Genomic DNA, 27,213 nt, shown 5'->3' with positions numbered 1-27,213 from the left:
CCGATAAATATTTTTTCAAGCTCTATATGAACTCTTAATTTGAAATGGACACCTTTCCCGATCACTGTATATACTGCCGCGACACTGATAGCGTACGAGTCGCAGGAAATTACTAGCTGTTATTGTTGACATAGTACTGCGCGCATAAACACACACACACACACACACACACACACACACCATAACTGTTCTTCATTTATTTCCTCTTTTACATTGTTCCTCCATGAAATAGTAGTTGCCTTTCCTTCAAGAGGTTTTTATCGACCACATTTTTCTTAATGTGTACTGCTTAAGGCAAGGACTTCACGTAAAGTATTTAGTAGAGGTCTCCACCGAAAGCTTTGTCCAAACACTTCAGAGACTTGATTGATTTAATTAACAGTCCTAAACAACTCCATTATCCTCCGTTTTTTGGGGACAGACTGACTTTCATGCTGTACTTAATTAAATTTAAAATTCTGCCACGCCTCACCCCGTACATTATCCAGTGGAAAGAACTTGTTCCAAGAAGATCTCTTCGCAGAAGTTCCCCTGCCGTTAAAGCTGCCGAAAGGAAGCTATTAAAGGCACTGAATGGATGTGAAAGGAAATGGACGAGTAGCTTCTTTCTCCTGTTCTTTAGTAAATGCTGCTGCTTTTAGCTCGTAATTATTTCACAGAATAAATGTCTCCGAAATCTCGTTTGCATATAAATTTGTGGTAGACAGTGGTTTATTTATACGCTTAAAGCTGCACTTGTGAAGGTCCTCAGCTCACTCGGCTCAGGGCAATAAAGACAGGTCTTGAACTGAAAGCGTGCTAGGATCTATTTAGCTTTCCCGTACTTGTCCTGATAACTCAATACCAGCTTCTAATTCTTCATTCACTACCTTGCTATAAATTCTCTTTTATTTCACAATATATTGTTTCTAAAGAGTGATAAAGTAATGAGATGAAAATTCCAATGTATAAAATTAACTTTATGCACCCTATTGTTCTTTACCATTAACGGTATTATATTTTCAAAAAATATGGTCTCATGAATGAAGCATCTGAAATGTTCACTGACCGCCACGTGTCTAAATTCATTTCCTCAGTCAGTGGACAGAAACGGAATCTACGACATAAATTATAAGCAACTGAAGAGATATTAATTAGTACTAAATATAAAAGTCTAGAACAACCATAAGATGAGCCTCTTAATAAACTGAATTTTTCAAGAACTTGGCAACTGTTACAGTCTCTGCCACTAATCACACCGTCATGTACATTCAGTACATTATGAAATTTAGTGACACTGTTTTTTTTGTTTTTTTGTTTTTTTTTGTTTGTTTTTGTTTTTAATAGTGTGATGGCAACAATCTCTGCACACTTCACATAGAATTGCTTGGTTTATTTGTGGGAGGGAACCAAACGGCGAGGTCATCTTTCCCGAAGGAGTGAGGAAGAATGTGGAAGGAAGTCGGCCGTGTCGTGGAATCATCCCGGCATTTGCCTGAAGCGATTAGGGAAATCACAGAAAACTTAAATCAGGATGGCCGGACTCCGGTTTGAACCGCGGCCCTAACGAATGCGAGTCCAGTGTGTTGATCACTGCACCACCTCGCTCAGAACTTCTGACAGAACACTTTTTTTGAGGTTTACATGAATTCTTAGATACAAAACATCACGTGGGGCTTTCCTCGAGATAAAATAGAGGGACATTTGTCTAATTGTATGCCACAGTTCATTCATTTCAATATTTTCATGTTTTTCATCAGGAAGTAGTAGTTATAACAACAACAACTTTCTTTTCGTTCAAAGTTTGTAGTTATACTTTCACATGTTGCTTCCAACTTGTTTCTTCTTCCATTTGTTGATAACTGTAGAATAACATCTTGTCTTCAGCGCAAGTGGTTAACGATATTTTCCAATAAAAGTGTCGCAGCACATTCTTTCAATCTGGGTCGCTCCAAATCGATCGTCGGTGCTCTCCTGCAGTATTCTGCAGAGTCATATGACTGAGAACAAATTTTTTGACAGATCCCAACAGTGAAAAAAATTATAAATAAAATAAAAATTAATTACTCCATGGTACTCAGAAAATGCAGGTTTTCTTAGTATAAATGTCTTATCTGACAACGAATACGTCTGGCATCTCTGTTACACAATTTAAACTGTAAGAGATCCATACACTTTGCGTTTAAACACTCGAAACAAAATCTTACCACTTCGTTTACTCATGATGTTAATCTATATTTGCTTCACGTTGTACATGTACTGTAAACCGAAATTACATTTATTTTTACACTATTTTCTTATTCGTATTATTATGTCGTTTCTTGACAACTACATGTGAGTAACGCAACCTGCTACCAGCCGAGCTGCTCTTATTTGTACATATCGACATATCGAGCTAGTCCTATCTAATACGTGTCATACATACTTGACTAATACCTGATGGTTATAATTAAATTTCCCGTGTTTAACATGTTGTAACACGGAAACTAATTACCGTACGAGAACCAAACGTGGTAGCAATTTTTAAAGAAAGCACTTTCCCTTATTTACTACGACACCTTGTCATGTCCAATCTCCTCCGCGGTATAATTGGGCTACGTATGTATTTTCAAGTTTCATCTGGAGATGTGTGTGGTGGTCGATGAAAGTACCCAATTAGAAAATTATGTCGACTCTTCATATTGATGCTAATCTATACGATCTCGCATGTAGTTTCTTGAATATTACGACGAACACATCCTCATTTCCTATTAGCCTATCTTCTAAATGTACTCTCAGATTTAATACAAAAATCTGAGCGTTGGCAGTTTGGTGTTTTATCCAGTTTTCTGTTCCTAATAGTATTATTACGCTCCAATGTTGCAAAAACCGAGACTTTGTCACGAATGCTTTGCAGGTGATAACCAGTATTTTAATAGTACATCCTTTGCGGGCATTTAGTTAGACCTTAGCTTAATATAGCAGTATTTGGACCAGATGGAATGTTGCCTAATCTAAGGAAAACCCATACACAGCCAAATACCTGGGAAGCATCTTGTGATATGTCGTGCACAGCTGACCTATTTAAGGGGAGCCTACTGTGCTCAGTCATTTCGCCCAAGTCAACTAAGTCACATCCTAGCTTTTCATAGAACCTTAAAAATATCTGGCTCACGCCTTCGACTCAGACCGAGGCGGAAACGACCAGTTCTTGGGATAATGCACAAGATGATGAGTAAGCCTGGTCTTCACTTTTTCAGCCAGTCGCTGGAATGATCCAAGTATGGGCCTGTGGCGGCCCAGACGACAGGCATCGCTTGGTCGAAGTGCGTCGCAATGAGCCATCTGCGCCACACTGCTCCCATCGTGTCTGTCGGAACAACATCTCCAACATGCTAAATGAAGCCGTGAAACATACGCACTGAGCGCACCTGGTGATCCTTCCCATCCTTTACTGCCGTTTCCCTGTATCTTCGAACTCTTTCGCACAGGCTTGCCTGTGACGTAGTACAGTGCGGGCGTCGAAAGTGGCGCAGTGCGTTGTACTGCCTCAGTTTCTGCTTCATTAGAAGACAGCAACGTAAACCTATTCGTAATACACATCGTTATATAATCCTCATTACTCCTTGGTCCGTCATTCCTTTGTAGAGGGCCATTAAACCTGTCCCTGAAGCATTACTGACGGTAGTACCGACATGAATTAATAACAAGTGTGTTTTCTGAAAAGGGGACATTATCCAGAGGAGAGGATAGTACGTAGCACTTATAAAAGCCTTTTATAAAGGAAAACACTTATGCATACATTAACGGAGTGAAACAGGTTCATCAACTAATTAGTCTGTCTAACTGCTTTGCGTTGGCACAAGATTGATGGGTAATACACGAATTTATTAAAAACATGTCCACAGCTATGTAAAAGGAAGACATTCGCCAACGTCGGGTCCTTCTGCTTGAGAAATACTTAGTGATGCCTCTTCAGATTCTGCGTTATTATAAAATGCTTTGATTTCAGGCAGATCACCATCATCCTGTTTGCAGTAATGTAGGGAAGACGTAAAGATAACGGCTTTATTGCCGGCCGGATTGGCTGAGCGGTTCTAGGCTCTTCATTCTGGAACCGCGCGACCGCTACGGTCGCAGGTTCGAATCCTGCCTCGGGCATGGATGTGTGTCATGTCCTTAGGTTAGTTAGGTTTAAGTAGTTCTAAGTTCTAGGGGACTGATGACCACAGAAGTTAAGTCCCATAGTGCTCAGAGCCATTTGAACCATTTAACGGCTTTATTTTTCTTCGATACTCGGGAAATGAACGTTTTATTGTTTGCATAGCCCTGTCATGTATATCCCTATTGCCTTGTTTTACAAGGCAGAAGCTCTTCAGGTATCTTCCGTATGCTTTTTCTCATGGTACCAACGTGAGTGAGTTTATTATGCAGAAGTTGGTTTGTGAACTCTGCTGAGGAGTATCAGTTGTCACCAGTAATACTTCGGTTGCTTTCAAATAGTTGTTTCTAAATAGCAAGGAGAGCCCTTTGGAACGCTGTTGTTGTTGTTGTTGTGGTCTTCAGTCCAGAGACTGGTTTGATGCAGCTCTCCATGCTACTCTATCCTGTGGTTGCTCCTTCATCTCCCAGTACCTACTGCAACCTACATCCTTCTGAGTCTGCTTAGAGTTTACAGCTCTTGGTCTCCCTGTAAGCGTAAATCCCCCAAGAGGTTGCGCTTCACGAGTTTCTTGCTTTTGGGAAATGCTTTCGTATAATGCAGTTTCGCAGTCTTTCTCGACGGTTTCCTTTCCGTTATTCACATCATGAAACATGATTTCACGTTTTCCGGCATCCCACGAATTCCTTAAGCCAACGCTCTTTTTGTAGCATAATTTGATTTATTTTGTATTTTGTCTTATTTGTACGAATCTCCGTTGTTTAAAAATTCCTCTCCTGTTTATGATTTCAAGCTAGTTGGTGGAGGGGGGAGGGGCACGGGAAGGGAGGTGGGTTACTGTGTCCTTATCCGTCATTGGTGGTATTCCATTTGCTTGACAAAAGACAGTTCTTGTTGTGGTAACCTGACCTGCTGAAGTCAATGCGCACGTCAGGGAAGCAAATACGCCTTGTAATTGCTTACGAGCTGAGTAGACTTATGATTTACGTCCATGGTCTGTCTTCAGTCTATACTCACAAGACTCACAGATCCACATTTCATCTAGGTGTTTTATTAATTATAAACATTTGATGCTCCTTGTAAGAGGTATGCGATGTATGCGCTGCCTGCAACAGGCAAGACTTAGGAGAGTCTCTGACCAGAGAGCAGTATGTAGTTAGTTGTTGCTTGTCGCGAGTCGGCGTCAGTCTGCAGTAGTCTTCAGTAGTCTGCGTGAGTCGGCAGTAGTCGGCGGTAGTCGGCGCGTGTCTGCGCTTGTGTGCAGTCTGCTCTGGTCGGGACTCTGGAGTATTATTGTAGAAGGTAAAGAAGCAGCCTTGCGCATATCTAATAATGTATGTCAACTGTCATTCAAATTCTTTTGAAAAATGCCCCAATAATTATTTTTATAATATAAAGTAATTCTTTGAAAAAAAGCATTCATTTCAATTTAAAGATTTTATTCAATGGATTATCTTTCCTTTCATGAATCACAAAGCATAAGCCAGCATTGCACGGAGCTGTGCCGAAATTTTTTTATGTAAGAGCAGATATATTCGCAGTTTTTACTCAGGTAAGAATTTTTGCTTTTTTTTTAATTCAGAGTATGGGCCGTGGCGCAGCGCTGCTGTCGTCATAAAATTTACCAGGTTACTGAATTTTCCTTTTTTTATTTTGGTATTTAGGAATTGCATTTCTGCAAACAGATTGTAAATGGGAGCCAATTTTGTTCAGAAGTAACAATATTTAAAAATTCATTTAATTATAATATTTTGTGGGAGTTTACACTTGGTTCACATTTTTTTTAAATATTTTTGTGGGGAGGTTACACTATACCATCATTTAAATTTTTTGTGGGGAGGTTACACTTGGCGACATCCGGCCAGGATCGTATTTCTTTGTAAATCTTCTGATTAGTCATATATCTGCTCTTATTTACTTAAATGTAGTGTGCATCTGGCGCAACGCATTTACTAATTTGTCACTCTTTCTTTCACAGATCATCGGCAATTTGTTGCTCTTTATTGTAATTGTGTTTGTTGCACTTTTGCATTGTCCTTGTTTCGTTTGTGCTTAATTTTGATTTGTGAAAAATGCCACGAAAAACTGTTAACAGTACATCGCGATGTGTAATGAGTGAAATAGCCGACGCTAATAATTTGACCGATAATATTTGCGACACTCAGTATAATGATGACAATCCTCCATTTACAATCAGTGCGTACCGACCACTAATATTGATTTTGATCCTAGTGATGAGCAAACAAATTCAATTGTGTCGTCTGTTAATTTAACGACAATTGATGACGCGGCACGTTCTGTTACAATGAACGCTGCCCAGCTTGACACACCCGGTTTGCAAAATTTACGTAATGAACAGACAAATTTTTCTAACGAAAATGAACAATGTACTCAAAGTACGTCAAATTTATTTGATTCCGATTTAGCGACCAATAGTGCACATCCGATGGGCAAACCTTTTTGTGAATCACAGAATAACCAAATGGTTACAGAAAACGTGACAAATGCAGATACAGCATTACACAGTACAGAGAATAGAGCCGATGATTTTGGCTGGGATAAAGTTATGGCATTATTATAACGACTCAATAAAAAAATAGACAATGAGTACAAACAACTTGATGACAAACTCAAAATAATTCATGAATCGTACGAACAACGTAATGAAAATCTCGGACAGTGGAATGAAAAACTAAACAACAATTTCAAACAAATTAATGAAAAACATGACAACCATATTAAACAACTTAATGAATCGTACAAACAACTCAATGAAAAATACGATGACAATCCTTCAAATAGAGACAATCAGTGCGTACCGACCACTAGTAATTATTCTAATGCTAATGAGGAACAAACAAATTCAATTGTGTCCTCTGTTAATTTAACGACAATTGATAACGCGGCACGTTCTGTTACAAAGAGCGCTGCCCAGTTTGACACACACGGTTTGCAAAATTTACGTAACGAACAGATAGATTTTTCTAACGAAAATGAACAGTGTAATCAGAATACGTCAGATTTATTTAATTCCGGTGTAGTGAGCAACAGTGCACATCCGATTAGCAAGCATTTTCAAGAATCACACAAAACGTGACAATTGCAGGTACGCCATCAAACAGCACAGAGAATAGAGTAGCTAATATTGGGTGGGATCAAGTTGTAGCATTATTACTACAGATCAAGAAAGAACAAGACGACTTTCTCAAACAACAAATTAGTGAAAACAATAAAAAACAAGACGACAATTACAAACGACTCAATGAATCGAACAAACAAATTCATGAAAGTCTCAAACAGCGGAATGAAATACTAGATAGCCATTTCAAACAACCTACTAAATCGCGCAAACAACTTAATGAAAGTTTCAAATGGTTCAAATGGCTCTGAGCACGATGGGACACAACATCTTAGGTCATAAGTCCCCTAGAACTTAGAACTACTTCAACCTAACTAACCTAAGGACATCACACACACCCATGCCCGAGGCAGGATTCGAACCTGCGGCCGTAGCAGTCCCGCGGTTCCGGACAGCAGCGCCAGAACCGCTAGACAACCGCGGCCGGCTGAAAGTTTTAAACTGTCGAATGAAAAACACGACAACCTTAACGAACAGAACAAACAACTTAGTGAACAGATTACTGCTGTTACCGTGCAACGTGATGATACTAAAGAACAATTACGTGAGGATACTAAGACTTGTGCTACGAACAATAGTGAAGAAACTAGATCTGTTGCACAAGAATTAGGTAATAGACATGCAGGCACAACAGAATCATTTAGAGATGAAATTAATGCAGTCACTGAACAATGTTCAGAAAACGCAATACAGATACGCGACGAGTTTAATTTAAAGTCACCAGAACTTTCACGCACTCTGGATACGGAAGTCGATTAGAAATGTGAACAACAGAACAACCAAATTGACGAACGTATTAAAGTGACAGAAATGAAAAATGTTTCAGTCACTAACACGTCACAGCATACACCACATTCCGAACATTTGACACACTCACACAGCCAGTATAACTTAGGTAATTTACAGAGACTACGTGACTTAGAATACGAAGTGACACAGACAAACAGATTCTTATGCAATCCTGAATCTGTTCACACATTCAGAGACGATAACGTTGATTCCGAGCAATTTTAATCCGTAAAAAAATCTAATGTATTTGAATATGACAGAGCACAGGTACACGCTTTGAACTGGATACGTCGATTTATTTTTGTACTTTCACCGCCATTACCTGTAATGCAGAAACTAGAATAGGCATGGATACAGCAATTTGCTTTTGAATTTTCCCAATATTGCCTGTAACGCAGAAGCTAAAATTTATTTGCAGCGCGTAACTGACCTCAGGGGATTCATTACGCTTTAATGAATATGTGCCGTAGCGCGCACAGGGCCCCGAGCCGTAGTAGTGCTATTTCATCTTTAGTTTTCTGCACTGCTGCCTTCTCTTCTACTATCCTTTATATCTATCAGAACAGCTCTTCAATTATCGATCTATCTAGGATTAAGAATGAGAAAAGAAAACCCGATGTGACAAGTTTTACTGAAAGTGACAGTTTTCATTAGACGCTCAAGAAATGACAACCAAGACAACTTTAATACCAGACAAAATTTTTAATCATCAGTATGTACAAACTTTTCAGTAGTCGCAACCACATTTTGGTAACAATAGACGTTTTTCTCTGCAACAGCAACAAATCCAACCGGTTAGCATACCTAACCAACAATGTAATGTACAAGGTCAACCAAGCTTTAATGTTTCGCCGCGTACGCGTATAGCGTCGGCCCCAACAAATAGTAATGCACAGCAACAAGGAAACCAGCACGCACAGAAAACACACTATTTCAGCTCCTATCGCAATGCACCGTATAGAAATGACTATCATGACAGACGTAAAAACAATGAGCACAATTTTCAGCGTACGTTTAATAACAGTCGGTCTTATCAGCAGCAGAATCATCCACAACAACAGATTATCATGAAAGAACCAGGCAGTAGATATCATCCCGAACGTAATACGTCAGGAAGAAATAACAGAACAGTACAAATAGTGGAAATGCCACAGCATCCTCCCGAAAATAATAGCACGTCAGATAGAATTTGACTAGATACAGTACAGGTTGCATCTTCCAGTAACGCAAACAATACTTTTGACACGCAGAATATTGTTCACGAAAATGTTATTTGAAACATGCCTTGTTGAATGCACCTCTTTTATAATACGCAGATGTTACTAGAAATTTTTCCATTGCCACCGACAGCTCTAACACCACTTAAGGCGTACACATTTTTCAGGAAATTGAAGAAGATGGCACTACAGTAATTAAAAACATCGCCTTTGCAAGTCGCATTCTGTCACATGCTGAACGCAATTATTCTGTTACCGAACTTGAAACATTATGTGTTGTTTGGGCATTTACGAGATTTCGGCATTGTCTTTATGGAAGACATATGACCGTTTACACAGAACATAGAGAGATACAGTTTTTACTTTCCGCTAAATTTACACACGACAGATTAAGTAGATGGAAACTTTATTTGCAGGAATTTAATTTTACAATTGTTCACATTCCCGGTACACAAAATGTTGTAGCAGACGCACTATCCCGTTCTCTCAGCAACAATCAGCAAGACATCGCAGCCAACTACTGCAAAACTAATTTCAGCGTCATGTACATTCATCAAGTTGCATTTGAGATTTTCATTTCGTCGTCATTACAAGACATAGCACAAGAGCAGAGTAAAGACAACGTATGGAAAGAAATTAAACACCTTTGGCAAGATAGGAATAATGTTACCATTAGAAACCACTACACTGTACGCAATGACATTCTGTTTCGCCGCTCTCACCCTGACTGCAACAATTGGTTATTATGAATTCCTGACGAACTTGTTAACAAATTAATCTGGTATACTCATTTAAGTTACGCAAATTACGGAGCCAAAAAATGGTTTCTTGTACTGAGACAGAACTGTTATTTTACCAACATGGAGAAACGTATTCGACGAGTTTTAGCGTCATGTAAAATCTGCCAGAAAGCTATGTCAGATACGACTTCACATATTCCTCCATTACATCCCATTGTACCTGTGAAATTGAGACACATGGGCACTGTAGACATTTGTGGTCCGATTCCCAGAACTAATAGAGGTTTTTCCTACATCTTTGTCGCTGTTGAACTCACTTCAAAATTTGTTACCTTCACTCCGTTACGCAAAGCTACTGCTAAAACTGTTTCGAAAGCATTTGTAAAACATTTTCTATTTCATGTAGGGCATGTGTTGAAAGTAATTTCCGACAATGGACCACAGTTTCGATCTGCTATATGGACACGTATGTTACGAACTAGAAACATTTCTCCGATCTATATATCCAGGTACCATACTTCTTCGAACACTTGTGAACGATTAATGAAAGAAATTGGTAAACTGTGTAGAATATACTGCCATAAAAAACATATTGATTGTGACACTCACATACTCTCATTCCAGGATGTAATTAATTCCATACCAAATGAATCTACTATGCTATCTCCGTCTGTTATACTGAAAAAGGTTGAACCACCTAACAAAATTAAAGAATTAGTAACCTTTCCTACATCTCGTCGACTACGACACCATGAAATAATTGACATTTCGCTGAACAACATCAAACGTGCCGCAGAGCGCCGGAGAAGACAGCAAAAACAGGTTTGTACACGCTGTGACTTTCACATTGGCCAGAAGATATTAGTACACACACATTATTTATCTAATAGAGGAAAAAGTAGATGCAGTAAATTTGAGCTTCTACATGCAGGTCCATATCGAATTCGCAGCATTCCTCACCCCAATGTAGTACACGTCGAAACTTTGAGAACCAGAAAAACCAAAGGGAATCACCACGTCTCCAACATCAAATCTTTTATTGAATGAACATACTTTATGATTTATCACACTGTAATGCCATTTTCTGATTTATTTATGACCACTTGTGCAATTATATTCACATGAACACTTACTGATGATTATCGTATTTTTTCTTGGCAAGTGCCCGGCAAGGTAAGGTTAGCAGGTCGCTTTTCTTGTCGTTACACATCAGACCGTGCACATTTTTCCAAATAAACTTACCATTTTATGACCACTTATGCAATTATATTCACATGAACACTTACTGATGACTATCGTATTTTTTCTTGGCAAGTGCCCGGCAAGGTAACTTTAGCAGGTCGCTTTTCTTGTTGTTACACATCAGACCGTGCACATTTTTCCAGATGAACTTACACATTTTATGACCACTGATGCAATTATATTTATGTGACTACTTACTGATAATTATCGTATTTTTTCTTGGGAAGTTCCCGGCAAGGTAAGGTTAGCAGGTCCCTTTTCTTGTCGTTACACAGCAGACCGTGCACCTTTTCCATTCTTCATGTATATATGATTGTTTTCCTGTTTTGTTTGTATGCACTATGAAATATTTAAGACATAACAAACACCAGTTGACTTTGACATTTTGCCTTATGATATCTCAACATCGTGACTATTTTTACATTTTTTTTGCTGTTACATTGTGATACTCTGTGTACATTTTTGCACCTGCACACTGTCTATGTTTTTGACATATTACGTTTTTTGTCATGCTATGCTGTATGCTCAATTATGCTACTATAAACCAGTTTTTATTTAGTGGGTATATGATTTAAATGCAAGACATTAATCTTTGTTCATCATTTTCAGAAAGCAATAACTTGTAAAAGAAATAAATTAAACAGAAATGGGAATTTCACCTTCAGAATGAGCGAAAGAAGATGCAATACCTCGCCACGAAGAGTAAATGGATCAGAATTAACAAGCATTAACAAGAATATACCATACACATCGCAGAATAGCAGTCTTAACTAATTTTTTCTTTCAGAATATGAGGCGATTGATGCAGGCTGTCAGACAGAACTATACGTCTTAGTTTTAGTGATGAAATATGCTAGAAATAAGGAATAGTTGTATAATGAATAATGAAGTGACTTTTTTGCAGATGATAATGAATGGTGATGAATAATGATGAAGAATATGATAATATGGATAATGAAGTTTTTCTTTATAGGTTATGATAATAATGGAGCTATGATGATATGGATAATGAAGTTTTTCTGTGCAGATGAGGATAATGTTGGAGTTTATGTATTTATGCTATGTAGTTATTTAAGTATTTGTTGCAGTTCGTTTTGACAGTATGTCTTATGTCGCATGGTATGATGACTGAAGGTTTTGGAAAGGACAGCTACAGAACATATATATTTTACACACATTTCACTACCTGTTCACTCAAAGTTCACTACTTTTCAGTATAATATGCGTTTCTTCTATCAGTTTAATAATCCATTTTGTATTTTTTGCAGGAGAAATTATTCATGAAATTAATGTGCTATAAGCAGTTGGTCATTAAACCTGTGTCATTCATAAATGTGATCACATATACTCTATTTGTTTCATAACCTTGCTACAGCTGACTCATGACGAATGATGTTACACATCGTCATTTGCAGCAATAACTCAAAAGCAAATATTGTTATGCCCCAGTAATTAATTATCGATCTCAACGCAATGCATTGCTAGCACAAAAAAAAAAAAAAAAAAAAAAAAAAAGAATTCTGAGTAATATTGAATAATGTTTTCTAGTCACAGACCCTGAATAATAGTTACAGTATGTTACATTTTCAATATGTTCTATGTCACTGGAATGATCAGTTCTGAGTAATATGTCATTTGAATGATGAATTCTGAGTAATACTGAATAATGTTTTCTAGTCACAGACCTTGAATAATAGTTACAGTATGTTACGTTTTCAATATGTTCTAAGTCACTGGAATGATCAGTTCTGAGTAATATGTCATTTGAATGATGAATTCTGAGTAATACTGAATAATGTTTTCTAGTCACATACCTTGAACAATAGTTACAGTATGTTACATTTTCAATATGTCCTATGTCACTGGAATGATCAGTTCTGAGTAATATGTCATTTGAATGACGAATTCTGAATAATAATGAATAATGTTTTCTAGTCGCAGACCTTCAATAATAGTTATAGTATGTTACATTTTCAATATGTCCTATGTCACTGGAATGATTAGTTCTGAGTAATAGTGAATGATATTTCGTAATAATGCATAAATACTATGCCAATAATTTCTGTAAATAATATTTTGTTATACTCTATAAATGCTATGCCAATAATTGACTCTCATTTTGAATGATAACTCCTGAATAATACTGAATAAGGTTTTATAAAAATATAAGAATACTTGGTAACTGGCCAATGAGTGCCAGTGATTACTATAACTAAGTGAATTATGTTTATACTATGCCATTCGTTAGCTCCTGTTTTGAATGATGACATCTGATGGTTTGTAACCGGTCAGTGAATGCCAATAATTATTTTAAATATGTCGTATGTCACTTGAATGATGAAAAATATTTTGTACTATTCAATACTTGCTATATGTTTTGTAACTGGACAATGAATGCCAATGATTACTATAACTAAGTGAATTACGTTAATAATATGCCATTCATTAGCTCCTGTTTTGAATGATGACTTCTGATGGTTTGTAACTGGTCAATGAGTGCCAATGTTCTCTGTAAACAGATAATTTATGAACATTATTCTGTAATACTTCATACATGGCACAGAAATGTTCAGTAACTGGGCGATGAGTGCTACCAATTACTCAAATCAGTTGTTAGACTAGTGTAATTCTCAATGAAGACTAGTATGTGACTAAATGTCCTTCACCTTCTGACCTAATTACCAGAAATTACTGCAATATCCGTTTGTCCTGTCTATCCTCATGATCATGGAGCACTATATTTGGTTTTTAAGATGTTATTATGGTCCCACTGTTTGGTGTACCTAATGTACTGCCAAAATGATAACATGGAATATTATTACGACATTTCAGTGTCTTGGCTACACTGATTAATACTTCAAGGAAAAGAACTTCAGATTGTCTCACTTATAGTTGTGCTTCTGTAGAAAGATATGGACTTTCAGTGCAGCTGTGTGCAACCTAATGTGCTACAACCATGATGCAATCCTTCCCATTCCTTTCCTAGTTCTTGTAAAATGGTAAACACTTGTACAATGCGTTTAAATTCTTCCAAAATGATAAAGACATATACAGTGCGTGTACACTTCATTTCATTTTTTAACAAGATCAGTTGTCCTAAATATGCTAAAGACTTATACAGTGTGTGTGCACTTTATTTCACTCCATGATATGTTATGTAAAAATGCTACAGACTTATACAGTGCGTGTGCACTTTATTTCACTGCATGATATGTTATGTAAAAATGCTAAAGACTTCTACAGTGCGTGTGCACTTTATGTCATTTGTTAATATGATTTCTACTCATTCCGTATACATTTTGTGATTTGCTGATATGTTCTGAACTACAGTGCGTGTGCACTTTATGTCATTTGTTAATATGATTTCTACTCATTCCGTATACATTTTGTGATTTGCTGATATGTTCTGAACTACAGTGTGTGTGCACTTTTGTCATTTCTCAATATGATTTGTACTCATTGCCTATACATTTGTGATTTCCTGATATGTTCAGTACTACAGTGCATGTGCACTTTTGTCATTTGTTAACATGATTTGTACTCATTGTGTATACATTTTGTCATTGCCTGATGTGTTCTGTACTCAGTGCATGGGCACTATATTTTATTTCATGTTCTGCACATATATATATGTATATATTTTGTGATTATATACTTAGTTAATTAAGAAAAATTTGTTGCTCATGGCAAGTCCAATTGACTCACCATCGCTGCCAAATTTTTGCCCCCCCCCCCCCCCCAGTGGAGGGTTATGTAAGACGTGTGCGTTGCCGGCGATGGGCGAGGCATGGCAGAGTCTCGCTTGTCGCGAGTCGGCGTCTGTCGGCTTTAGTCGTCAGTCGGCTTTAGTCTTCTGTCCGTGCTAGTCGGGAGTAGTCGGCGCGTGTGTGCGCGTGTCGGCAGTCTGCTCGGGACTCTGGTCAGGACTCTGGAGGATGAGTATTGTTGTAGAAGGTAAAGAAGCAGCCTTGCGCATATCTAGTAATGTATGTTAATTGTCATTTAATTTCTTTAAAAAAATGCCCCAATAATAATTTTCATAGTACAAAATAACCTTTTTAAAGAAAAGCATTCATTTGAATTTAAAGAATATTTCCAATGCATGATCATTCCATCCAAGAATCAATATATATATATATATATATATATATATATATATATATATATATATATATATATATATATATATATATGCCAGCATTGCACGAAGCTGTGTCGAAAATTATTATGTAAGAGCAGATATATTTGCAGTTTTTATTGAGGTAAGAATTTTTGCTTTTTTATTCAGAATACAGGGCCGAAGGGCTGCACTGCTGTCCTCATAAAATTTACCAGCTTACAATTTTTTTTAATTATTTTGGTGTTTAGGAATTCTTCTGTTTCGAACTTAACATTAAATGAGAAAAGAATTTTGTGGGAACATTAAATGTGAATGCATTTCTGCACACAGATTATAAATGGGAGCCAATTTTGTTCAGAGGTTACAATACTTTGAAGATTCATTTAATTATTGTTTTTGTGGGGAGTTTACGCTTGGTTCATGGTTCATTTTCATTTAATTATAATAATTTTGTTGGGAGGTTACATATGGCACTTATTTTATATATAAATATTTCTGTGGGGAGGTTACAAGGTATTCAAATAGTAAGAAAGGTACCATGCTTACTAAGGAATTAACACCTAAGTATGATGTTGCCCACATCAGTGGTACCAAGTGTGATACTCCTACAGTAAAAAGTTGGTCAAAGAAAGGCCGTCAAAGTTTAAAAGAATCAGAAGATTAATCTCTATGCGTGCTTGTCCGCGCCTTTAGTGGTTTGCCAGTCATGAAGGGCAGGTGGAGCACAAGAGCGCACAACTACATTTTATTTTGTTGAGTTTTCAGGAGGATATCTAAGGACGTGTTTTGATACACAACATTCCATCTCATTCTCCATAGCGAGTCACACATGCTTCTTCTTAGGGTTATCAAATTAAATGTTATCTCTTGCTCTGAGGGATTTCAGAAAACATCGGAAACTTAAGTCTTGATGGCCATATGGAGAATTGAACCGTCGTCCTCACCTATGCAAGTCTAGTGTCTTACCACTGCGCCACCTGTATCTATGTAATTCAGTCCAAATTTCATCACATGAAAACAGAATTGCGAATTGGTACTGCAGTTGTTAACAATACCTCATTATAATTCACTCGATCTCGAAAGTTTTCCTTCTCAGATATCAGTGAGCTACACGCTCCTCACTTTTCGTATTACTCTCATATCTGTCCGAGAAGTTTCTCAGTTGGCGGCCTACCCGTCTGCAAGAACATCAGCTTGACTGGAGCGACTTGACGTCAAGGACTCGGCAGGAACGTGCCTCGGGCAGCTATTCTGCTCCGCCAGGATCAAGAGAGGAGCACGACGGAGCAATTACTGCGATAAAATCTCCCCGCTTGCGGGAAACGACCACCGGAAATAGGAAGCCCGACACGCCTATGAGATACACACGTCTCTCGTGCCGTCCTCTCAGAGAAATTCTTTAGCTGTGTGCGAAATGAGACGCTATCTCGTTAAGGAAAATTAAATTTTGTCTCGGCGAGAACATTAGGGTCAACAAAACTGCTGTTTCTGGCACAAGTGCAACACTTCTCTGTGGTTCAACGCTGTATGAAATCGCTCAATAAAGAAAATTGACTAACTTGTAAAAGAATTTTATATCTTGTTCTCGTACAACAGAATTTGTTCATCATCCTTACTTATTTAACGTTACTTCACTTAAATGACCGTTAACTGCTTTATTCAAAGTGGGTTCTTTCTTTCTCTACCACAGGCCTTTCCTTAAGATTTTGTTTTCATTCATTTAGTTTAAAGTTACATTTTCCAGTTTATCCTGCTTTCAAAATATCTGCAAAATATCTTCTTTCGGTTCTTTTCATTAATGTTGCATACTCACCAGGCAAACTTACTCGCAGTTAATACAGCATCTACCAAACGCATTGCTGGGTGTATCTTAAACTTAGTTACGATAGTCACTGACTCGGCTATCTATAAACAAGTACGACAACATTTGAAATGAAATTCAATGACTGCAGTTCCCTTCCAGTTCTACTGTATAACAATACATCATACAGCCTGACAGGTTGTATATTGTACATTTTGTGGTAAGAAAAATATAAATAAAGAATACAGTTGATCTAGCATAACGCAAATCATTATTAAATTGTAACTGAAAGGATGTCTTGTTTCTAAAAAAACATTTCTCTCAGTCCTTATTACGATAATGCTCTTCAATCAGTGTTTCACATAGGTTAAATACCATCCCTGAAATGCAAGAATGGCAAGCCTGCAAAATATCTGCATCTACTATAGCCTCTTCGTTGAATTAAACATTTCCATACACACATTTCATTACATGTGTAAACAGATGGAGGTCAGAGCAGACAAATTTAATAATCTGGAAAATGGTACCACTATTTACTTCTCGTATACTTTATTGTGCCGAAGCTAAATGACCATTGACTGCTCTGTTCAAAGTGGGTTCTTTTATTCAGGCCTTTCCTTAAGTTTATATTTTAATTCAACACCACTCACCATCTGATCGCATCATCTGGCGTCAACAGGGAATTCTTCAGCCCGTCACGAAGGCTTTTGGTGACAACAGGAGTAACAACGCCTAAAGAGTTTACTTGGTAGGGTGAGTGCAGTCTTTTTGTTTTGTTTTTGTGTGATTCGAGCGTCATGGCAAGTCGAAGGGTTTGTCAAGGGTTGAATCTAAATTGTAATTTCAGTAGGTGTAGTGTGAATGCAGACGGTATTTTTGAGGAGGTGTAAATGTGAGTGCAGATTTACACCCGTTTGATATCGGCAATAAGGGTGTCACAAACAAGTGGTATGGCTCATTGGTGAGTAATGTATAAGCTGTTAATGATGTTAGTTCTTTGCGTTAATGACAGCTCTGCTACCTGTGCTACTGATCATTACATGGTTACCACATACCAGCTACACAATTTTTAGATTAGATTAGATTAGTTTTCGTTCCATAGATCCGTGCTGAGGAGATCCTCGTGGATGTGGAACATGTCAAAAAAAATTTTTTTAAAGCTGAAATAACAATACTAATAGTTGAATATATACAATACATCATTTGTTTCTATTAAAAAATTCGTCAATGGAGTAGAAGGAGCTGGCCACTAGTAAGTCTTTCAGGCTCCTTTTAAACTGATCTTTATTTGTAGCTAAATTTTTTATGTTTACTGGCAAATTATTGAAGATGAGTGTTCCTGAACTAAAGTAAGTGCTTTTAAGTCCTTGTGGAGGTCATTTTTGTTCCTGGTATTGTATGTATGAAATGAGCTGTTTGCTGGAAAAAGAGATATATTATTTAGGACAAATTTCATTAATGAGTAAATATACTGAAAGGCAGTAGTTAGTATACCCAGTTCTTTGAAGAGGTTTCTACAGGACGTCCGTGAATTTATTCCACAAATAATCCGTATTAAACGCTTTTGGACTCTGAAAACTTTTGTTTGCCTTGAAGAGTTACCCCAAAATATTATACCATATGACATTATGGAATGAAAGTATGCAAGCTTTTTCATTTTCATGTCGCCTATGTCTGCTAACACTCGAATTGCAAATACAGATTTGCTAAGGCGTTTCTACATCCACATCTACATTTATACTCCGCAAGCCACCCAACGGTGTCTAGCGGAGGACACTTTACGTGCCACTGTCATTACCTCCCTTTCCTGTTCCAGTCGCGTATGGTTCGCGGTTAGAATGACTGTCTGAAAGCCTCCGTGCGCGCTCTAATCTCTCTAATTTTACATTCGTGATCTCCTCGGGAGGTATAAGTAGGGGGAAGCAATATATTCGATACCTCATCCAGATACGCACCCTCTCGAAACCTGGCGAGCAAGCTGCACCGCGATGCAGAGCGCCTCTCTTGCAGAGTCTGCCACTTGAGTTTATTAATCATCTCCGTAACGCTATCACGGTTACCAAATAACCCTGTGACGAAACGCGCCGCTCTTCTTTCGATCTTCTCTGTCTTCTCCGTCAACCCGATCTGGTACGGATCCCACATTGATGAGCAATACTCAAGTATAGGTCGAACGAGTGTTTTGTAAGCCACCTCCTTTGTTGATGGACGACATTTTCTAAGCACTCTCCCAATGAATCTCAACTTGGTACCCGCCTTACCAACAACTAATTTTACATGATCATTCCACTTCAAATCGTTCCGCACGCATACTCCCAGATATTTTACAGAAGTAACTGCTACCAGTGTTTGTTCCGCTATCATATAATCATACAATAAAGGATGCTTCTTTCTATGTATTCGCAATACATTACATTTGTCTATGTTAAGGGACAGTTGCCACTCCCTGCATCAAGTGCCTATCCGCTGCAGATCTTCCTGCATTTCGCTACAATTTTCTAATGCTGCATCTTCTCTGTATAGTACAGCATCATCCGCGAAAAGCCGCATGGACTTCCGACACTATCTACTAGGTCATTTATATATATTGTGAAAAGCAGTGGTCCCATAAAACTCCCCTGTGGCACGCCAGAGGTTACTTTAACGTCTGTAGACGTTCCTCCATTGATAACAACATGCTGTGTTCTGTTTGCTAAAAACTCTTCAATCCAGCCACACAGCTGGTCTGATATTCCGTAGGCTCTTACTTTGTTTATCAGGCGACAGTGCGGAACTGTATCGAACGCCTTCCGGAAGTCAAGAAAAATAGCATCTACCTGGGAACCTGTATCTAATATTTCCTGGGTCTCATGAACTAATAAAGCGAGATGGGTCTCACACGATCGCTGTTTCCGGAATCCATGTTGATTCCTACATAGTAGATTCTGGTTTTCCAAAAACGACATGATACTCGAGCAAAAAACATGTTCTAAAATTCTACAACAGATCGACGTCAGAGATATAGGTCTATAGTTTTGCGCACCTGCTCGACGACCCTTCTTGAAGACTGGGACTACCTGTGCTCTTTTCCAGTCATTTGGAACCCTCCGTTCCTCTAGAGACTTGTCAGAAGGGGGGCAAGTTCTTTCGCGTACTCTGTTAGAATCGAATTGGTATCCCGTCAGGTCCAGTGGACTTTCCTTTGTTGAGTGATTCCAGTTGCTTTTCTATTTCTTGGACACTTATTTCGATGTCAGTCATTTTTTCGTTTGTGCGAGGATTTAGAGAAGGAACTGCAGTGCGGTCTTCCTCTGTGAAACAGCTTTGGAAAAAGGTGTTTAGTATTTCAGCTTTACGCGTGTCATCCTCTGTTTCAATGCCATCATCATCCCGGAATGTCTGGATATGCTGTTTCGAGCCACTTACTGATTTAACGTAAGACCAGAACTTCCTAGGATTTTCTGTCAGGTCGGTACAAAGAATTTTACTTTCGAATTGACTGAACGCTTCACACATAGCCCTCCTTACGCTAACTTTGACATCGTTTAGCTTCTGTTTGTTTGAGAGGTTTTGGCTGCGTTTCAACTTGGAGTGAAGCTCTCTTTGCTTTCGCAGTAGTTTCCTAACTTTGTTGTTGTACCACGGTGGGTTTTTCCCGAACCCTCACAGTTTTACTCGGCACGTACCTGTCCAAAACGCAATTTACGATTGCCTTGAACTTTCTCCATAATACTCAACATTGTCAGTGTCGGAACAGAAATTTTCGTTTTGATCTGTTAGGTAGTCTGAAATCTGCCTTCTATTACTCTTGCTAAACAGATAAACCTTCCTCCCTTTTTTTTTATACTCCTATTAACTTCCATATTCAGGGATGCTGCAACGGCCTTATGATCACTGATTCCCTGTTCTGCACATACAGAGTGGAAAAGTTCGGGTCTGTTTGTTATCAGTAGGTCCAAGATGTTATCTCCACGAGTCGGTTCTCTGTTTAGTTGCTCGAGGTAATTTTCGGATAGTGCACTCAGTATAATGTCACTCGATGCTCTGTCCCTACCACCAGTTCTAAACATCTGAGTGTCCCAGTCTATATCTGGTAAATTGAGAAAATTTATGTGAAATGTATTCCAAATTTTCTCTCAGTTGTTCTGCCACTAATGCTGCTGAGTCGGGAGGTCGGTAAAAGGAGCGAATTATTAACCTAGCTCGGTTGTTGAGTGTAACCTCCACCCATAATAATTCACAGGAACTATCCACTTCTACTTCACTACAGGATAAACTACTACTAACAGCGACTAACACTCCACCACCGGTTGCATGCAGTCTATCCTTTCTAAACACCGTCTGTACCTTTGTAAAAATTTCGGGAGAATTTATCTCTGGCTTCAGCCAGCTTTCTGTACCTATAACAATTTCAGCTTCGGCGCTTTCTATCAGCACTTGAAGTTCCGGTACTTTACCAACGCAGCTTCGACAGTTGACAATTACAATACCGATTGCTGCTTGGTCCCCGCATGTCCTGACTTTGCCCCGCACCCGTTGAGGCTGTTGCCCTTTCTGTACTTGCCCAAGGCCATCTAACCTAAAAAAACCGCCCAGCCCACGCCACACAACCCCTGCTACCCGTGTAGCCGCATGTTGCTTGTAGTGGACTCCTGACCTATGGCGGAAGTCGAGGAATCTGCAGCCCACATGGTCGCAAAACTGTCTCAGCCTCTGATTCAGACCCTCCACTCGGCTCTGTACCAAAGGTCCGCAGTCAGTCCTGTCGACGATGCTGCAGATGGTGAGCTCTGCTTTCATCCCGCTAGCGAGACTGGCAGTCTTCACCAAATCTGATAGCCGCCGGAAGCCAGAGAGGATTTCCTCCGATCCATAACGACACACATCATTGGTGCCGACATGAGCGACCACCTGCAGATGGGTGCACCCTGTACCCTTCATGCCATCCGGAAGGACCCTTTCCACATCTGGAATGACTCCCCCCGGTATGCACACGGAGTGCACATTGGTTTTCTTCCCCTCTCTTGCTGCCATTTCCCTAAGGGGCCCCATTATGCACCTGGCGTTGGAGCTCCCAACTACCAGTAAGCCCACCCTCTGCGACCGCCCGGATCTTGCAGACTGAGGGGTAACCTCTGGAACAGGACAAGCAGCCATGTCAGGCCGAAGACCAGTGTCAGCCTGAGACAGAGCCTGAAACCGGTTCGTCAGACAAACTGGAGAGGCCTTCTGTTCAGCCCTCCGGAATGTCTTTCGCCCCCTGCCACACCTTGAGACGACCTCTCACTGTACCACAGGTGAGGGATCAGCCTCAATGCGAGCAGTATCCCGGGCAACCACAGTCGTAGTCCGATCGGGGGATGCGTGGGACGAGCTGGCCGTCCCCGACAAACCCCCATCCGGACCCCCACAGTGATGCCCATTGGCAACAGCCTCAAGCTGTGTGACCGAAGCCAACACTGCCCGAAGCTGGGAGCGAAGGGATGCCAACTCAGCCTGCTTCCGAACACAGCAGTTGCAGTCCCTATCCATGCTAAAAACTGTTGTGCAAATAACGTCTGAACTAATCTACAGAGAGCGCAAACAAATCGACAAAATTTAAACGGTTATTAAAATACAAGATTGCCTAGTAAATGCAGTAATGCTGCTACTTGCGCACTGCTGACACACTGCTCGGCGGCGGAAGGAGACTACGCGATTTTACACTATTCAGGTACTAAAACGCGATGCTACAACTCTCAAATACTATAATACGCCCGAAAGTTATGAATTAAACAATGCAAGTACCAAAAACACGCAAAAAAATTAAGAATTAAACTATGTAACAAATGAGTGAGCTAGGAGTATACGACTTGCTGCTGCAGCTGCTTATCCATCGGCGGCAGGGAGCACACTCTGCACACTCTGCAGTTCTGTGGTGTGCTCTTCCCTACTGAATTTATTATCAAGTTGTAATGCCAGGAATTTAAGACTGTCAACCTCTTCTATGCTGGGTGGAAACCTCTTACAGGTTCTAAATTGCATATAGTGAGTCTTTTCTAAGTTTAACGTCAGTGAGTTGGCTTTAAACCATTTATTAATATCCATGAAAATATCATTAGCAGATCTTTCTAGAACTACACTTTACATACTATTTATTGCAATACTTGTGTCATCTGCAAACAAAACGAACTCTGCTTCTGGCAGTGTAACTGATGAGAGATCATTAATGTACACAAGAAAAACCAATGGCCCTAAGATGGGACACCACATGTAATTTCTTCCCATTCTGATGTTGACTGATGACTTAATTCACTAGTCCCTTGCTCTGACACCGTTTGTTTCCTGTTAGTGAGGTATGACTTGAACCATTTTGCAGCACTGCCCGTGACACCATAGAATTCTAATTTACTTAAAAGGATGTTGTGGTTCACACAATCAAATGCCTTTGACAAATCACAGAAAATACCTGCTGCTTGTAATTCGTTATTTAATGAATTAAGTACATTTTCACTGTAGGTGTAAATAGCCTTCTCGATATCAGAACCCTTCAGAAATCCAAACTGTGTTCTTGATAATATGTTATTTGTGGTCAGATGGTTGAGCAGCTGCCTGTACATTACTTTTTCTAAAATTTTTGCGAATGCTGGCAAAAGTGAAATCGGTCTGTAGTTTTATAGTATCTCTTTATCCCCTTTCTTGAATAGAGGCTTAACATTTGCATATTTTCGCCAGTCAGGAAACGTCCCAGTTATAATTGACTGGTTACACAAGTAACTTAGAATTGTACTAAACTCACAAGAACATACCTTAATTAACTTTGTTGATATTTCATTGTACTCACTAGAATGCTTTGTTTTTAAAGATTTTACTATGGACGTTATTTCTTTTGGTGAAGTGAGTGATATATTCATGTAATTGAAGCTATTTGTGAAGGCTAGTTTCAGATATTCAAGTGCATTATTTATTGATCCTGAAAGTCCCATTCTATCAGTAACGGATATAAAGTACTTGTTAAATAGGTTTGCCACACTATGCCCATCAGTTACTAATGTGTCATCTACCCTTAGTGCTATTTGCTCGTGTTCCTTTCTGGTTCTACCAGTCTGCTCTTTCACTATATCCCATATTGTTTTTATTTTGTTCCCTGACATTGCTATCTTCTTCTCGTAGTGCATTTGTTTAGACATCTAAATTACTTTTTTATATGTTTTACAGTATTCCTTGTATTTAGCTAAATCATCAGCATTGGAGCTATTCTTGGTCGACAGATCCATTTTCCTTTTTGTCTTACAGGAAATCTTTTTTCCTTGTGTAATCCATGGTTTTATTATCGACTTCTGTTTAATTTGAGTTACTTTTAGAGGAAAACAGTTTTCAAACATGGTACTGACATTGTTCATGAATGTGTTATATTTTTCATTCATGTCATGAGCACTATAAACATCTTTCCAGTTCATATCTTTGAGCAGTTTTCTAAAACACTCAATTTTTGGTTGATTGACTACTCTCCTGTACTCAGATTTAGCAGTCTTGATAATCTGCTTAGAGTTTACATCTAAAACAAGGAGCTGCATGTCATGATCTGATAGTCCATTTACAACAGGTTTTATGATATGATTTTCTTCCTTTGATTTGTCTATAAAAATGTTATCAATGGCTGTCCTTGAGGATTTAGTGACCCTAGTTGGAAAGTTTACAGTGTGAGTTAGATTGAAAGACAACATTACTAACTGCAGTGAATGTTTACTGGAAGATTGCATTAGAAAATCTGTATTAAAGTCACCAGCAATCAAAATTTCTTTGTTTCTTCCTGTTAAATAACCCAAAAGAGCTTCTAGATGATCTAAGAATAGATTATAATTTCCTGCAGGTGCTTCGTAAATAGTTATTATTATATAGGATCTGTTATGGAACTCTACTTCTGTTGCACATGCTTCTAGATGCTGCTCTAAACAGAATTTATTAATGTCAATGTTCTTGAATTTATGGCAGTTTTTGATAAATGTGGCAACTCCTCCTCCATCCATATCTACTCTGCAGAAGTAGGAAGCTAGCTTAAATCCTGAAATGTCTAATATATCTATATCAGTGGTCACTTGATGTTCAGAGAGGCAAATTATGTCAATTTGGTTAGATGAATTCATTTCATCGATACATATGAGTAGTTCATCAACTTTATTTCTAAGTCCCGGAATGTTCTGGTGTAATAAAGATAACTGATACTGCATACTAATGGGATTGTAACTGCTTTGGCGAAGATGAACTGGCAGTTTCTGATTCAATCATAAACGAAAGAAAAAAAAAGACACTAAGACACATCCATATTCTAGCTCTCCTCTCAATTCAACATGCTTAACTACCCAGTCACACTCCTTGCCCTGGACAAATCAAAACCAAATTATGTTAAAACCTAAAAGTAACACTATCATATTACTACAACTCAATTTCTCTCGCCAGAATCCCAAAGAGATTCAGGTCACACATAAAGCACACCAGTGGCAAGATGCAATCAATACATTCACTGCATGATAACAACGGTGAAGTCACTGATGACAGAGCCACTAAAACAGAGTTATTAAACACGGTTTTCCGAAACTCCTTCACCAAAGAAGACGAAGTAAATATTCCTGCATTCCAGTCAAGAACAACTGCCAAGATGAGAAACACAGAAGCAGATGTCCTCGGAGTAACGAACCAACTTAAATCACTTAATAAAGGCAAGGCCTCAGGCCCCGATTGTATACCAGTCATGTTCCTCTCAGGGTATGCTGATAAAATAGCTCCATATTTAGCAATTATATACAACCACTTGCTCACAGAAAGATCCGTACCTAGAAACTGGACAAATGCTCAAGTCACACCAATACCCAACAAAGATAGTAGGAGTAATCCTCTGAATTACGGGCCTATATCATTAACGTCGATTTGCAGTAGGGATTTGGAACTTATATTGTGTTTGAACATTATGAAGTACCTCGAAGAAAACGATTTATTGACACATAGTCAGCACGGATTCAGAAAATATCGTTCTTGTGAAACGCAACTAGCTCTTTATACTCATGAAGTAATGAGTGCTATCGACAGGGGATGTCAAATTGATTCCATATTTTTAGACTTCCAGATGGCTTTCGACACCGTTCCTCACAAGCGTCTTCTAACCAAACTGCGTGCCGAAGTATCGCCTCAGTTGCGTGACTGGATTCGTGATTTCCTGTCAGAGAGGTCACAGTTCGTAGTAATTAGCGGAAAGTCATCGAGTAAAACAAAACTAATATCCGGCGTTCCCCAAGTGTTTTAGGCCTTCTATTGTCCCTGATGTATATTAACGACATAGGAGACAATCTGAGTAGCTCTCTTAGATTGCTGGCAGATGATGCTATCATTCAGCGTCTTGTACAGTCATCAGATGATCAAAAATACTTGCAAAATGATTAAGACAAGACATCTCTATGGTGCGAAAAGTGGCACTTGGCCTTGAATAAGGAAAAGTGTGAAGTTATTCACGTGACTACTAAAAGAAGTCAGCTAAATTTCGATTGCGCGATAAGTCACACAAATCTGAAGGCTGTAAATTCAACTAAATACTTAGGGATTACAATTTCAAGTAACCTAAATTGGAACGATCACATAGATAATATTGTGAATAGAGCAAACCAAAGACAGCGATTCATTGGCAGAACACTTAGAAGGTGCAACAGGTCTACCAAAGAGACTGCTTACACCACGCTTGTCATCACTATTATGGAGTTATGCAGTGTGGTGTGGGATCCGAATCAGGTGGGACCGACGGATGACATCTAAAAAGTATAAAGAAGGGCAGCTCGTTTTGTATTATAGCGAAATAGGAGAGATATTGTCACAGACACGATACGTGAGTAGGAGTGGCAATCATCAAAACAAAGACGTTTTTCGTTGCAACGGGATCTACTCTTGAAATTTCAAAGACCAGTTTTCTCCTCCGATTGCGAAAACATTCTATTGACACCCACCTACAAAGGGAGAAATCATCATCACAATAAAGTAATAGAAATCAGAACTCGCACAGAAAAATTTAAGTGCTCATTTTTCCCGCGTGCCGTTCGAG

The sequence above is a fragment of the Schistocerca nitens genome, chromosome 6 (assembly GCF_023898315.1).
Source record: "Schistocerca nitens isolate TAMUIC-IGC-003100 chromosome 6, iqSchNite1.1, whole genome shotgun sequence".
In the NCBI taxonomy this organism is placed as follows: domain Eukaryota; kingdom Metazoa; phylum Arthropoda; class Insecta; order Orthoptera; family Acrididae; genus Schistocerca; species Schistocerca nitens.
This window is presented reverse-complemented; position numbering follows the sequence as displayed.